This window comes from Paroedura picta, chromosome 5, assembly GCF_049243985.1.
Source record: "Paroedura picta isolate Pp20150507F chromosome 5, Ppicta_v3.0, whole genome shotgun sequence".
Lineage (NCBI taxonomy): Eukaryota > Metazoa > Chordata > Lepidosauria > Squamata > Gekkonidae > Paroedura > Paroedura picta.
In genome coordinates, this window is record NC_135373.1 from 20,085,271 (window position 1) to 20,099,352 (window position 14,082).

A 14,082-nucleotide genomic window follows, 5' to 3' on the forward strand; every position below is an offset into this window, starting at 1 on the left:
CAAATTCCGCAAAAAACCGCAGCTGTGCGTTACGGGCAATTTTCGCTAGTTAAAGTAGCGGTTTCACAAATGGCAACCAAATAGCCACTTTGAGCTCTGTGCGAAATGGCCCTGATAGTGTGCTTGTTACATGTTGGTCGACGTCTCTTTATTTTATTTTCTATTAAATAAAGGCTGCTTATTCTATTCTTCTATATCTGTTCTCTGCCTAGAGTTCATAGGGTGCAATTAGCTGGTATACATAGACTTTTTTGATCTTTTAAATTAAACTTATTTATTTATTTATATTTATATACCGCCCGCCAAGAACAGGTTAGTAGCGCTCCTGTAGTTTTAATTTAATCATAATTTTAATGGAACTTTGTGGTTTGCCAGTGCCTTCCCCAGTCATGACCATTTACCCCCCAGCAAGCTGGGTACTCATTTTACCGACCTTGGAAGGATGGAAGGCTGAGTCAACCTTGAGCTGGCTGCTGGGACTGAACTCCCAGCCTCATGGGCAGAGCTTCAGACTGCACGTCTGCTGCCTTACCACTCTGTGCCACAAGAGGCTCTTTCAGGTTGACTACCTCTGTCCTAATCCTAATACATTGGTGAGCAGAAGAGATAGTCCTCTCATCCATAGGTGAAACATCTTCTGATGTTGAGGGAATATCCCTTGTTCCTGTGGTCCAGAATCACTATCTACAGGCAGATCCTGGAAATGATTTCTGAGAATCAGAGGGGCAAAACATCTCCTTATTTTTTCGACACCTCTGGGTAACATCCTTCCATCCATTGTCCTCTTGTATTACGTTCTCCTCTAATTGGTGCGACACCTTTGCCACCTTTCCCAATTGCCCTCCAAAAAGTGCTCCATGAGTTCCTTCGAACTCATCCTCATTTATAGAAAACATTGTAGACAGGCATTTTTCTAGGTTCTGAACCTTCTCCTACAGGAGCGCTACTAACTTGTTCTTGGCGGGCGGTATATAAATATAAATAAATAAATAAATTTAATTTAAAAGATCAAAAAAATCTATGTATACCAGCTAATTGCACCCTATGAACTCTAGGCAGAGAACAGATATAGAAGAATAGAATAAGCAGCCTTTATTTAATAGAAAATAAAATAAAGAGACGTCGACCAACATGTAACAAGCACACTATCAGTCAAGCAGACGGGGAAATAAAGGATCAAAAGGAAAATAGTCTGGGCTAGAGGGTCAATGGGAGGATAACTACCAGATCCTGAAGAGGTCGGAACAGAGTCCAGCAGTGTGTCAGGCTCTCTGGAGGGATCCAAAGTTCCAGAATTGGCAGAGTGGCTTGCCAGAACAGGGACTTTTATACCATATTGGAGGGTTCTGTGTGCTAGAGATTGCTTGTACATAGGGTGGGCTGTTTCGTGATTGAGACAAATGGGTGCTAATAGCTCAGGAAATGGGTGCGGGTGGGGATTGATGGCTCTGAAGAAAGGAAACCATCTTAGTACAATGGGAAAGTTCCAGAGGCCTCAAGAGCCTAGCTAGCTGGGTGAAGAGAAATTCCCTTCTGGCAGAGTGGTTTAGGCTGAGTCACAGGTGTGAAAACAAAGACGCTGGGCAAGAACCCTCAGGTGCAATGGACTCTCCTGGCACTGGCTTAGCAATACAATGGAGTGGGGGAGGAATGAATGCCGAGCACGAGGGTCACAGCTGTCAGGTCAGACCGGTGGCTTTGGTCAAGCTGAGAATGGAGTCTGGCCAGAATCCTGGCTTAGAGAACCTGGAATCTGGCTTTGGCAGTAGCCTAGACTGGTAGATGATGCCACAGGGTCATTGGGCACTGTATACCAGTACAGCGATGAGGAGTTCCATCATACATAACAATTTGTTTGTACTCCCTCGAGATTGAATGGCATGGGAAACATCTTGGGTTCAATGATTGTGTCCACATTAGGTAAAGGTAAAGGTATCCCCTGTGCAAGCACCAGGTCATGTCTGACCCTCGGGGTGACGCCCTCCAGCGTTTTCATGGCAGACTCAATACGGGGTGGTTTGACAGTGCCTTCCCCAGTCATTACCGTTTACCCCCCAGCAAGCTGGGTACTCATTTTACTGACCTCGGAAGGATGGAAGGCTGAGTCGACCTTGAGCCGGCTGCTGGGATCGAACTCCCAGCCTCATGGTCAGAGCTTCACACAGCATGTCGGCTGCTTTACCACTCTGCACCACAAGAGGCTCTAACGTCCAAATTTTTAAGAGAATAATGGGCGACTAAATAATCCATTGTTAGCTGCAGTTAGCAGAGACCTTGCCATTTTAATACTAATGCACAGTATTCCTTAACTTGTACCTGTCAAAAGGACTGTTTGTCCACTGGCATTCCCCCAGTAATTACTTTCCTGAAGGCACCTTCTTTGGAGAGGACATTAATAGGACCCCATAAATCCAAGTCTCACCAAAACAGCAGGGCAGATAGAGGGGAGTCAGTAAGACATTTTGCACAGGCACCTCCCTGGAATGTGAACTACGCAATTCCATTGGAAATTTCTGCAGTAGTGAAAAAATACTTTGACCTGAAGGAGATACTTGCCTGACTATGGTGTTCCAACAATATGGGACTGCAGGTAGGTGCAGAGGATCCTCAACCAATCCAGGCCAAAGATTAGGGTATGATCTTGGTACAGCATTTATTCATTTACCTAAAATATCTGGAGCCCACCTCACATTACAGGCAATATGGTATCATGGTTACGAGAGAAGCTTCTAATCTGGAGAACCAAGTTTGATTTTACACTCCTCCACATGTAGCCAGCTGGGTGACCTTGGATCAGTCCCAGTTCTTTCAGAACTCTCTCAGCTCTCTCAGTTATTTCAGAGCTCTCTCACAGGGTATCTGTTGTGAGGAGACGAAGTAAAATTGATTGTAAGCTGCTGTGAGACTTCTTCATTCCCTGGCATTTCTGCTGCCTTCAAGAGGTTCCACCAGCTGAAGAAGGGGATTCTTGTTTGCCATATTTAGCTTCTTTGGATACTTTTTATATTGTTATTCATGACAGTACCCTTTCCTCAAGTGATTCTGTTTCCCAAACACCAGGGAGATATTGTCCTTCTTGAGGCAATTAAAATTTTCAGAGAAGGTGCAGGGTTTGAGTGCGTCATCCTGACAGGTTGAGTAGGTATTTCTTTTAACCATGAAACTGGGATGGATAACACAACCAAAGGCAGAATAAGAATACTGGATGATCTTGACAGGCTTGAGAAGCGGGCTAAACTGAATAAAATGAAGTTCAATAGGGACAAATGTAACATTCTGCATTTAGGTAGGAAAAACCAAATACACCAATATAGGATGGGGGAGACATGTCTTGGGAGTAGCATGTGCGAAAAGGATCTAGGAGTCTTAGTAGACCATACATTGAACATGAGTCAACAGTGTGACTCCGAGACTAAAAAGGCAAATGGGATTTTGGCTGTATCAAAAGAAGTATAGTGTTCAGATCGCACATGGCGATGCTTTATTCCGCTTGGGTTAGACCTCACTGGGAGTCCTGTGTTCAGTTTTGGGCACCCCACTGGAAGAGGGATATAGACAAGCTGGAGTGTGTCCAGAGGAGGGCAATGAAAACGGTGAGGGGTTTAGAGACCAAGTTGTACAAGGAAAAGTTGGGCGAGCTTGGTCTGTTTAGCCAGAAGAGAAGATAACAAAGAGGTCATATGACAAACAAGTCAAATACAAATATTAAAACAGTCCTAAAAATGAAAACAACCAAACGTATCTCAATAGCAGCATCATTATAGTAATCCTAGAGATGATAGCTTGCTGTACTGCCAGCTCATTGATGTTAACTCCCAGCTGGCAGAGGGGTAACTTTGTTCAAGGAAGGGCATGGATGATGTTAATGTCCTTATCCTGGCCTCAACCAGGTGCCTGGTGGAAGAGCTCCATCTTGCAAGCCCTCTTGCAAGCCGTCAGAGCCCTCAGGTCTTTTGGGAGCTCATTCCACTAGGCAGAGGCCAAGACCAAAAAGACCTGGACCTGGTCCAGGCCAGGAAAGCTTCCCTTGGGCTGGGGGCAACCAACCTGTTGGTATTCAAAGACTGCTCTCCAGGAGGCTTGGCAGACAGATGGTCTCTCAAATACACTAGACCCAGACAGCAAATGGCCTTAAAGGTTAAAACCAATGTTGTGAATTGGACCTGGAATTCAACTGATAACCAGTTCAACAGCCACATAATCAGCTGGATGTGGACTTTCTAGGGTGTTTTGGTGAGGACCCTGGCAGTTGCATTTTGTACCAGTTGCCATTTCTGGGTCAGAGATAAGGGTAGGCCCACGTAGAGCAAGTTGCAGAAGTCTAATCTGGAGGTGATCATCATGATCACTGTGGCTAGGTGCTCCAGGGCCAGATAGGGCATTAGTAGCCTAACCTGATGAAGGTGGAAAACACCATTTGGGTTACTTGAACAATCTGCACTTCTACTGAAAGGGAAGTGTCGAAGATCACACCCACATTTCTGATGGATTGAGAACACAAGGAAGTTGAAGCAAGCTGGCTGCAGAGTCTGTAACCAAAGTAACAAGCAGGAAATGCAGGGAAGCAACAAAATGTATTTGCACAGTTATTTTGTTATTAGTTCAACTTTGGAGCCAGTCAAGAGCCTTGGTAGCCATTGAGAACTCCTGCTTGAGTGGTAGGTATGGTTGGAGATTTAACTTTTATCCTTATGCACTAAGTACCTGGGTTTTTAGTATACCTTGTAAGACTCTTTTAGTATCTTATTTTATTTTATTTTTATTTTGTTACATTTCTATACTGTCCTCCCTTGAGGATCAGGGCAGTTTACAATAAAGCTTGTAGCTCTCAGTGGGGTGTGATGCTAATACATTACAGAGAACAGAGCTTTATACATATAGTATTTAACATAACAGTACCAGGAAATATATCAGTCCTTCTGAACTTAACATTTTGAATGCAATAGCATTTTACAGTCATAACTGTGTAACACTTTACTTTTGACTATTCACCTGGGAGTGCTGCTTTCATTTGATGGTTGCCGGGTCAGGAGTCGCCTTATGATTCTGTCTGTTGGGCGATTGTTGGTATTTGGTCATTGGGAGGGGGCTTCTGGGTTGGTGTGGCCCTCTTGGCCTCAACCAATGATTTGGCAAAAGAACTCCATTTTGCAGGCTCTGTCGACTGTTTCAGTTCTGGCAGAGCCCTGATCTTGTCTGGGAGCTTGTTCCACCAAGTGGAAGCCAGGATGGAGAAAGCCCTGACTCTGGTGGTGGCCAAATGCACTTCCTTCAGGTCAAGGATCTCCAGTTTGTTGGTATATATAGAAATCTAAATAAATAAATATATGGAGTGGAATGGGGGGCATATTCAGAGAGATGGTCCATCAAGTATGCAAGGTCCAAACTGCATATGGCCTTGATTACCAAGACCTTAAGCCTGATCTGGAATTCAATCAATAACCAGTGCAGATGTTGGAGCGTGGACAGAATGTGGTCCTCCAGATTTTTCCTGTGATGACCCTGGCTGATGCATTCTGTACCAATTGCAGTTTCCAGAGCAGGGATAAGGGTAGGCATGCAGAGAGCGAGTTGCAGAAATATATTCTAGAGGTGACTATTGCCTGGATCACTGTAGTTAGGTATTCTGGAGCCGGATAGGGTATTAGTAGCTTAGTTTGGTGAAGCTGGAAGAACACTGGCCTTGCTACATTTGTGACCTGTTCCTCCATGGAAAGGGAGGCATCAAAGGTCACATCCAAATTCCTGGCTGAGTGTGCCACTGAAAGTTGCATCCCATCCAGGCAGAACAATCATGCTTACTCACTGGACCCTTTCTACGGAACCACATGACCTCCATCTTCAATGAGTTGAGTTTCAGATGGCTCTGCTTGAGCCATCCTGTCACTGCTTCCAGAAATCTGGCTAATGAGTCTGTGGGTGAATGAGAGCGGTCATCCATCAGGATGAAGAGCTAGGTGTCACCAGCATATCGATGACATCCCAATCCGAAACTGTAGACCAGCTGGGCTAGAGGGCGCATAAAGACGTTAAATAGAAATGGTGAGAGAACCACTCCCTGCGACATCCTGCATGGGAGATGGCAGTGCTGAGATTGGTTGTAACCTCTGCCTGTAACCCTGGAGGCAGGAGATCAGCCATTGTAGGGCTGTCCCATGTATCCCAGCATTGTCAAGGCATTGAGCTAGCAGCTCATGGTCAACTTTGTCAAACACTGCTGTGAGGTCTAGTTATGCGAGCAGTGCTGACCCTCGGTCTAGCTCATTGTGCAGGTCATCCATCAGGGTGTCTAGTTCCCTTTCAACCTCATTGCCCGGCTGGAAGCTATGTCCAGGACTGAAGCTTCTTTCAGGAATGCTGCTAATTGGACCGTGGCAGCCTTTTCCAGTACCTCTCCTAGAAACGCTGGGTGCAAGACAGGGCAGTAGTTGGCAGGTTCCCTTGGGCCCAAAGATGGTTATTTCAGTGTTGTGATGTTATTTTCCATGTCCTGAAAGGCAGGATGTCTGTACAATTTAGACAACTGATAAAAATATGCACTACGCCCATAGGCCATTCTTGAAAAAAAAAATCAGATGCACCATACTGTCTTAGGCATTAGACTGGATGTCTTTCATCCCACACTGGGTCTTCCTCAGAGGTCTACTTTTTGACACACATCTTTGGATAAAATAAAAAGTACACAAAGCAGACAGTAAAATAAACACCAGCTAGACTGGAAAATGTCTTGCTGTATTAAAAAGGGAATAAACCCCAGGAAATACAATTTTGGTTAACAATGATAATATCTTTGCAGGCACTTCAGTTACCGAAGAAAGAGTTTTTGCACTCCTCCTTACGTGGTGCACTTCCCATCACCATGGAAAACTTCTTCAGGCTCTTCCTCTTCTCTCTGCTTCTCTCTACAGGTAGGATTACAGCTGTTAGTAGCTGAGACCGTGCTCAGTTATATCCCAGGAAAAGGAGTCCAATCCGTATCTGTTGTTAGATCATTTTGGTATTCCAAACAGTGGTTTCAAAATTAGGGTTGCCAGTTCCTGGTTGACAAATTCCTAAATGCTGGGGGTAGGGTTTGGGGTGTAGGACTCCCAACTCCAAGTTGAGAAATTCCTGAAGGTTTGGGTATAGAGCTTGGGGAAAATGGGTTTTGTGAAGATGAGGGACCTCAGCCAGCCATAATACTGTAGAATCCCACCTTTCAAAGAAGCCATTTTTCATAGGGAAGGAACTCTGTAGGTCGGAGAACAGTTATAATTCCAGCAGTCCTCCATACTCCTTCATTAGAAGCTTTTTTGGGAGGAGATTGGATGAGCGGCTGCCAGGAGTGTAGAACTTTTAAGTCCCTGAGAAGGTGGGAGGCTGGAATGGATGGCCCTTGGTGATCTCTTCCATATCTGTGAGATTCTGTGATTCTGAGTCATCTAGAGCAGGGGTAGTCAACCTGTGGACCTCCAGATGTCCATGGGCTACAATTCCCATGAGAATGGGAATTGTAGTCCATGAACATCTGGAGGACCACAGGTTGACTACCCATGTTCTAGAGATTATTTATGAGCGGATGTCTCCAGCTTGCATTCATTCTACACACTCTTGAACCATCTGAACTTGTACCTCTCAAAATGACTGCTTGTCCATGGTCATTTTCCCAACAACTACTTTCCTGAGGGCACCTTCCTTGGAGGGGACACAAAAAGGACCTTATAAATGCAATCTTCACCAAAACTGCAAGAAGGAAAGAGTCAGCCAGAAATTTCCTGGCAGGGATTTGCTGTATCACGAGCTTCACAAGCATAACCAGTTTGTTTAGCCCCTAAATGTTTGTGAAAGTTTGTGGCTCGTGAATCGGGCAATGCCATGAACTATGAAACAAACTGAACCTCATTTCCCATGTTTGTGTCTATCCCTGGTCTCCATCCCATATATTTTGTGAGTTCCTTTCTGGTTTTTTGCACAGGTGCCTCCCTGGAATGTGAAATGTGCAGTGCCGCTGGTAATTTCTGCCACAGCCAGAAAATATTTTGTCCTCGAGGAGATACCTGTATGACTGTGGTGTATATGGGGGGACCTGCAGGTAGGCAAAGAGGATCCTCAACCAATCCAGGCCAAAGTTTAGGGCAGTGGTCCTCAACCTGCGGGCCGTGGCCCGGCGCCGGGCCGCAAAGGCCATGGCGCCGGGCCGCGGCTCCCTCTCCCCGCCCCCCCTGCAGTAAAAAACTTCCCAGGCCGCAAGCCTGCGGCCCGGGAAGCTTCTTACTGCGGGAGGGCGGGGAGAGGGAATCAGGGCCGGGCCGTGCCCATGCAGGCCGCGCCCGTGCGGGCCGGTCTGCGGGCGCGGCCCGATCCGAGGTCGTGGCCCGATCCGCGGGCGCGGCCTGCGGGCGCGGCCTGATCCATGGGCGTGGCCCGCACAGGTGCGGTCCCCGCGGGCGTGGCCCGATGCCCTGCCGATCCCCAGCCTAATAAATGTTGGGGACCACTGGTTTAGGGCATAAACTTGGCCTAGCATTTGTTCATTTAACTAAAATATCTGTAGATCATTTTCCGTATGGTGGCATAGTTAGGATAGGCAGACTGTAATCTAGAAAGCCAGGTTTGATTCTCCACTCCTCCTCCACATCCAGGCAGCTTGGTGACCTGGGGCGAGTCACAATTCTCACAAGGTATCTCTTCAAGAGCTGCCAAAATCTAGCCCAGCCTATCTCAACTTTTTTTTTACTGTTGAAAAACTCTTGAAACATTCTTCAGAGCGATCGTGCAGAATATGTTTGGGAAGCATAGCTGGATAAGTGCCTACCCAGGGACCTTCCCCTTCCCACCCACTCCTGGTCCATCATTGGCCATTTTGAGGGGGGGGGGTCATAGTACCTAATAAATGTTTAACACATTTTAAACATATATGAAATGTTAATTAATTACCACTCATTTGGGAAAGGCTTCCAGGACAATCAAGAAAGCCGAGGATTTCCTGAAACCCTGGTTGAGAAAGCCTGATCTAGTCCCTATAACTTATTTTAGAATAATAAATGAAAGAAGTACTAGAAAAATAGGAAGGGTTGTAGAGACCATCCACTCCAATATACACATTCAGTATCCCTGACAAAAAAACATCCAACACTGCTTAAACATCTCCAGTGAAAGAGAATATACATGATCCTTGGGCAAGGGAGTCTACAGAAAAGTCCTTCTTGTTTAAAAAGCTTTCCCTAATATCCAGCTTACACATCCCCACCTGTAATTTGAACCCATTATTATGAGTCTTTTCCTGGGCCTATTCCACACACATTGGACCATGCACTTTCAATGCACTTTCAAAACAGATTTTTCCTGTTCCGCACAGGAAAATCCAGCTGCAAAAGCACGTTGAAAGTGCATTATCCAATCCGTGCAGAATGGGCCCTGGTTTCCAAACTGAAACAACTATCTTCTCTCCTCTAACTTTGGCCTTTGACTTTTATTCACTGGCAGGCTCATAGAGGAGATCCTCCCTTGGGTCCCCTGATCCCCAAAATAAACAGACTTCCAGGTGGTCCTTGACATGGTATTGTGCTCAAACGAACAGCCAGCAGAGAGTTTGAGCTCTTCTGCTGCAGACCAACCTGGTTACACACCTCAAATAAGACAGCCTGATAAGTAATTGTGACATGACAAGCCGTCATCATCATCATCTCCAATCCGTTAGGAAGGGTCAAATGTCACACTGAATTACGATATTGATAGTATTTCCACATGCTACTAGGTATCTGTATATACTCACAGTCATTTAGCTCTAAAGAGACTGGCTATTTAGCAGGTAAAAAAATAAGTCAACATGCAACTAAGTGTGCATCCCATGAAAGTGAGCTTTCAGTGCCAATTGTTGGCTCCTCTCTCCCTCTCCACATATAGCATTTGCCACACTCAGGGGTGCAAAGAGATCTGCAATATGGCAATCTAGGCGTTGAGGCTGCTTATCTACTAGAATGGAATCAATGCAGCTCAATGCAGGGTCAGCCTAAAGCAGTGGTTCTCAATGTGGGGGTCATTCGGCCCTTTCCTGAAGGTCACCGAGACAGCTCATGGAAGCTGCGGAGATCACTGATCACACGTGCCCACGTGCACCCACATGTGTGCCCATGCCCATGCCAATGTCGCCCCTGCTATAGGGAACACGGCATTAGGGCAGTTGAGAACCGCTGGCCTAAAGCATTCATGATCAGACTGCCACTGTTTAAAGGCTGCCAATAAGGGGGAGCTCCCCACCTCATCATATAATATGTTGATGTCATTTCCCCTAGGTGGATAAGGGAAAGCCATTACTTTTGAGCAGCATGGATATATTGCAAGGAATGATACCTTAATTCAATCCATGGCATTTGTGCTGCCTTTGAGAGGATCCACCAGCTGAAGAACGGAATTCTTGTTTGCCATATTTCACGTCTTAGGAGTCTTTTTGTATTGTTATTCAGGATAGAGCCCTTTCCTTAAGTGATTCTGTTTCCCAAATACAAGGGAAATGTATGGCAATATTGTTCTTCTAGAGGCAATAACAATTTTCAGAGCAGGGTTTTGAGTGGGTCATTCTGAAAGGTGGCATAAGTGTTTCTTTACATCATGAAACTGGCCTGGATGAACTTCTTTTGGTGTTGTTACTAACCTCAGGTCTCACCTTTGCTTTTTATTCCCATGAACAGCGAATTGTACCTGGACATCGAAGCAATGCGTCTTTCGATCTATGTGTTCTAAAACAACGTTATATATGGGACCCAATGCTGTAATTAAAGAACTTACATGCAGCAAAGCTCTGGCTTCATCAGGATCTGTCCTCATGGCCCTCTCAGGGCTCCTAGTCTTAAAAGTCCTCTTCTGAAGGATCTCTCAAAGCATTGGATGGATTTTCATCAAGGGGTGATATTAGGGTGCTGTCCACTTCCACATATTTACCCCCCCAAAACAGCAGGAGATGCAGTAATACAACACACACAGCAAAGAAAAACTATATGGAATATGCATTAAAAACAACTTTTTTCTTTCTTGCTTGAAGCTGTTATTTATTTTGCATGCAGTAAATATAAAATGTTTCAGTGTATTCCCTTTCCAGTTATATTGTACAGAGTACGACACAAATTATACCTGCTTAGGTGTAATCAGTCCCATCTACTGCGGGAGAATTGGGGTTTTCATGGCTTTAACCTAGAGGCCTCTCCAGTAAGAGCCCTGGAAGACTAATGGATGGGTTTGCTATATGGGTTTCCAACAAACTGAATGTTAGGTGTGAAGATCTCTTTAAAATCTCAGCTGATGGCAGTCCTTTTTCAATGGGGAAACAGAGATTTTTGTCAATATTTATTTCTCCCTGGGAAAAAGAAAGCAGAAGAATACTTGGTTTGAGCTAGAATATTATACTTCATTATTCTCGTTAGAATTATCTGAAGCAAAGGTTTTTTTTTAATGGGGGACTTCAATGCCCAAATGAGGCCAAAAGATTCCCTCCCAGAGAATAATTAGACGACCACTTTTAAAGATCCAGATTATGAATTTGGATGTTATCATCTCCCACAAATATCAAAAGATCAACTCTTGGGGGATTTCCACACCCTTTAAAAATAATGACATCACCAACATGTAGTGTCTGAGCTGGCTACATCCTCCATTTCAAAGCACTAGTTTTTAAATCCCAAAATGTGGATTCACCAACATATGTAGTGCCAGGTAATGAAGAGCAACCAGCAAGCCACCAGAAAAAAAAATGTAGGGAGGTGAAGAGGCTATCTCTTCCTCCAGTGTCTCGCCTTCACACCTGCCTCCCTTTCCCTTCTCCTGGGGATGGGAGGTTTTTTTTTTTAAGTGAACTGCCTGGAGCAACGAATAGGTGTTCAATTGTGCAGGCAAAGGCAAAGGCAAAAAAAAAATTCCCCCCAAAGTTGTAGCATAAAGTATGCCTCTCCAAGGTTCCTTCCCCCCCCCCCCAAATGAGGAATGAGATTTATTTTTAAAAGCAGTATGACTCGTGATTCCATAAGGGGTGAAAATAAAGAAGCAATATGCATCTATGATTAGATGCATAGGCATTTCAAAGGAGAAGTATTGATTTTTAAAAAAATAGCAGGCATCACAGGCCCTTTAAAGCATGGAGAAAGGGGATTGGCTGCCTGCCTTGACTGACAGGTGAAAGAGAGTCACGTATAAAAAAATATTGCTCTCTTATGCCATTTCCATCAGCACTTCTAGAGGCGGGTAGCAGCAGAGAAGAGCGAGACAGTAAAAAAGTGAGGAGAGGTCCAGGAGGCGCGATTATATGTAGCATTATGCCACTCAGCTGGCGTAATGCTATTTTAAAGATGTGCAGAAATGCCCTTCAACTTCTCTGGTTTCTGCCTTATAAAATTAGCTTTGAAACAAAGTCTTTATAGTCTCAATGGAGCTTTTAATGGTGACCAAAAGGCATTGGCTGCTCTAAATGAGAATTTACAATCAGATCTGACCATTACCCCAGCGATGTATCTTGGTCAAATCGCAAGACCAAAATTTAGATGGGCCTTTGGAGGGGCAAGGCTAATGCTGTTCCTTTGGCAGTTCTACAGGGTAGATTTTCCTGTACCTGCATGCACTGGCGGCATTGTTCAGTGGAGACAATCAAGTTAATTGCCCATGTTTCATTATTCTGCCCACTATATTTATTTATTTTATTTTATTATTAGATTTATATACCGCCCTCCCCGAAGGCTCAGGGCGGTTTACATCAAACAGGAACAATACAAATAACAACATTATGAACAATAGAACATTGGGGAGAACAATAAATCAATGCTTACTGATGGCCCAGTGGGTCGGGCGGAACTGCAGTGGGTGCCATAGGAGGGAGGCTCAGAGGAGGGCCTGTGGGAAGTGGTGGTTCAGGTCAACCTCAACCAAATGCCTGGCAGAGGAGCTCCCTTTTGCAGGCCCTGCGGAACTGTTTGAGTGATCTCTGCAAGATCATTCTACCAGGTGGTGGCCAGGGTGGACAAAGCTCTGGCCCTGCCCCTCCTTGCACATTTTAACCCATTTGAAAAAATATTCAAACCCGCTGAGGGCCTAATATTGAGATATCTTTTGGGCAACAGGCATAAGAGAATTTCACATATGGTTGCAAAGTTTTGCCATGCCGTGATTTACAAATGCAACACATTATGATATTGATGTAATTTTACAACTTTTATTATAGATATTATCATATTTCTTATTGGAGACTTTTAAAATTAGTTACTGACACCTTAGTATCTATGCCTCATTGATTTAATCCCTATACATATTTTTGGCATTGTTTAGCGCTATAGAGCCTCTTGTGGTACAGAGTGGTAAGCCAGCGACATGCAGTCTGAAAGCTCTGACCATGAGGCTGGGAGTTCAATCCCAGCAGCCGGCTCAAGGTCGACTCAGCCTTCCATCCTTCCGAGGTCGGTAGAATGAGTACCAAGCTTGCTGGGGGGTAAACAGTAATGACTGGGGAAGGCACTGGTAAACCACCCTGTATTGAGTCTGCCATGAAAACGCTAGAGGGCATGACCCCAAGGGTCAGACATGACCCGGTGCTTGCACAGGGAATACCTTTACCTTGACCTTTACTTATATGAACAAACAAATCCTTAAAATTAGATATAAACATAAAGGAATTAAAAGATTGGGCAAATAATCTAGAAATAAAAGTATCCAGGTCATAAGATTTTACTCATTGGATTCTACTCCTCTCAATAGGGAATCCAATGGAGGAACAAGACATATGTGGGTACGTAGTCTCAATTGGTATGCTTCACATGGCACCAGGCAGAATCATTTAATCATAATTTTAAGGATATGTTTGTTCATATAAGTAAAGGTCAAGGTAAAGGTATCCCCTGTGCAAGCACTGGGTCATGTCTGACCCTTGGGGTGATGCCCTCTAGCATTTTCATGGCAGACTCAATACAGGGTGGTTTTCCACATGAATGAGTAGAAGGGATATCTGTCCTTCGACTTTGCAAGTCGAAGCACACGTCTCCTAATCCAGGGGTAGTCAAATGCTGGCAAGGGCTCATGGGAATTGTAGTCCATGGACATCTGGAGGACCGCAGGTTGACTAGGTAA

General features: G+C 44.7%; 1 long non-coding RNA gene across 1 annotated transcript; it reads left to right on the forward strand.

Annotated features, from left to right (window-relative positions):
• The first annotated feature begins 4,567 nt into the window (after positions 1-4,567).
• LOC143837246 (uncharacterized) lies at positions 4,568-10,976 on the forward strand. The gene is made up of 4 exons (XR_013230941.1): positions 4,568-4,658; positions 6,797-6,908; positions 7,955-8,071; positions 10,671-10,976. It is a non-coding gene; the product is annotated as an uncharacterized LOC143837246 (long non-coding RNA).
• Positions 10,977-14,082: the final 3,106 nt, after the last annotated feature.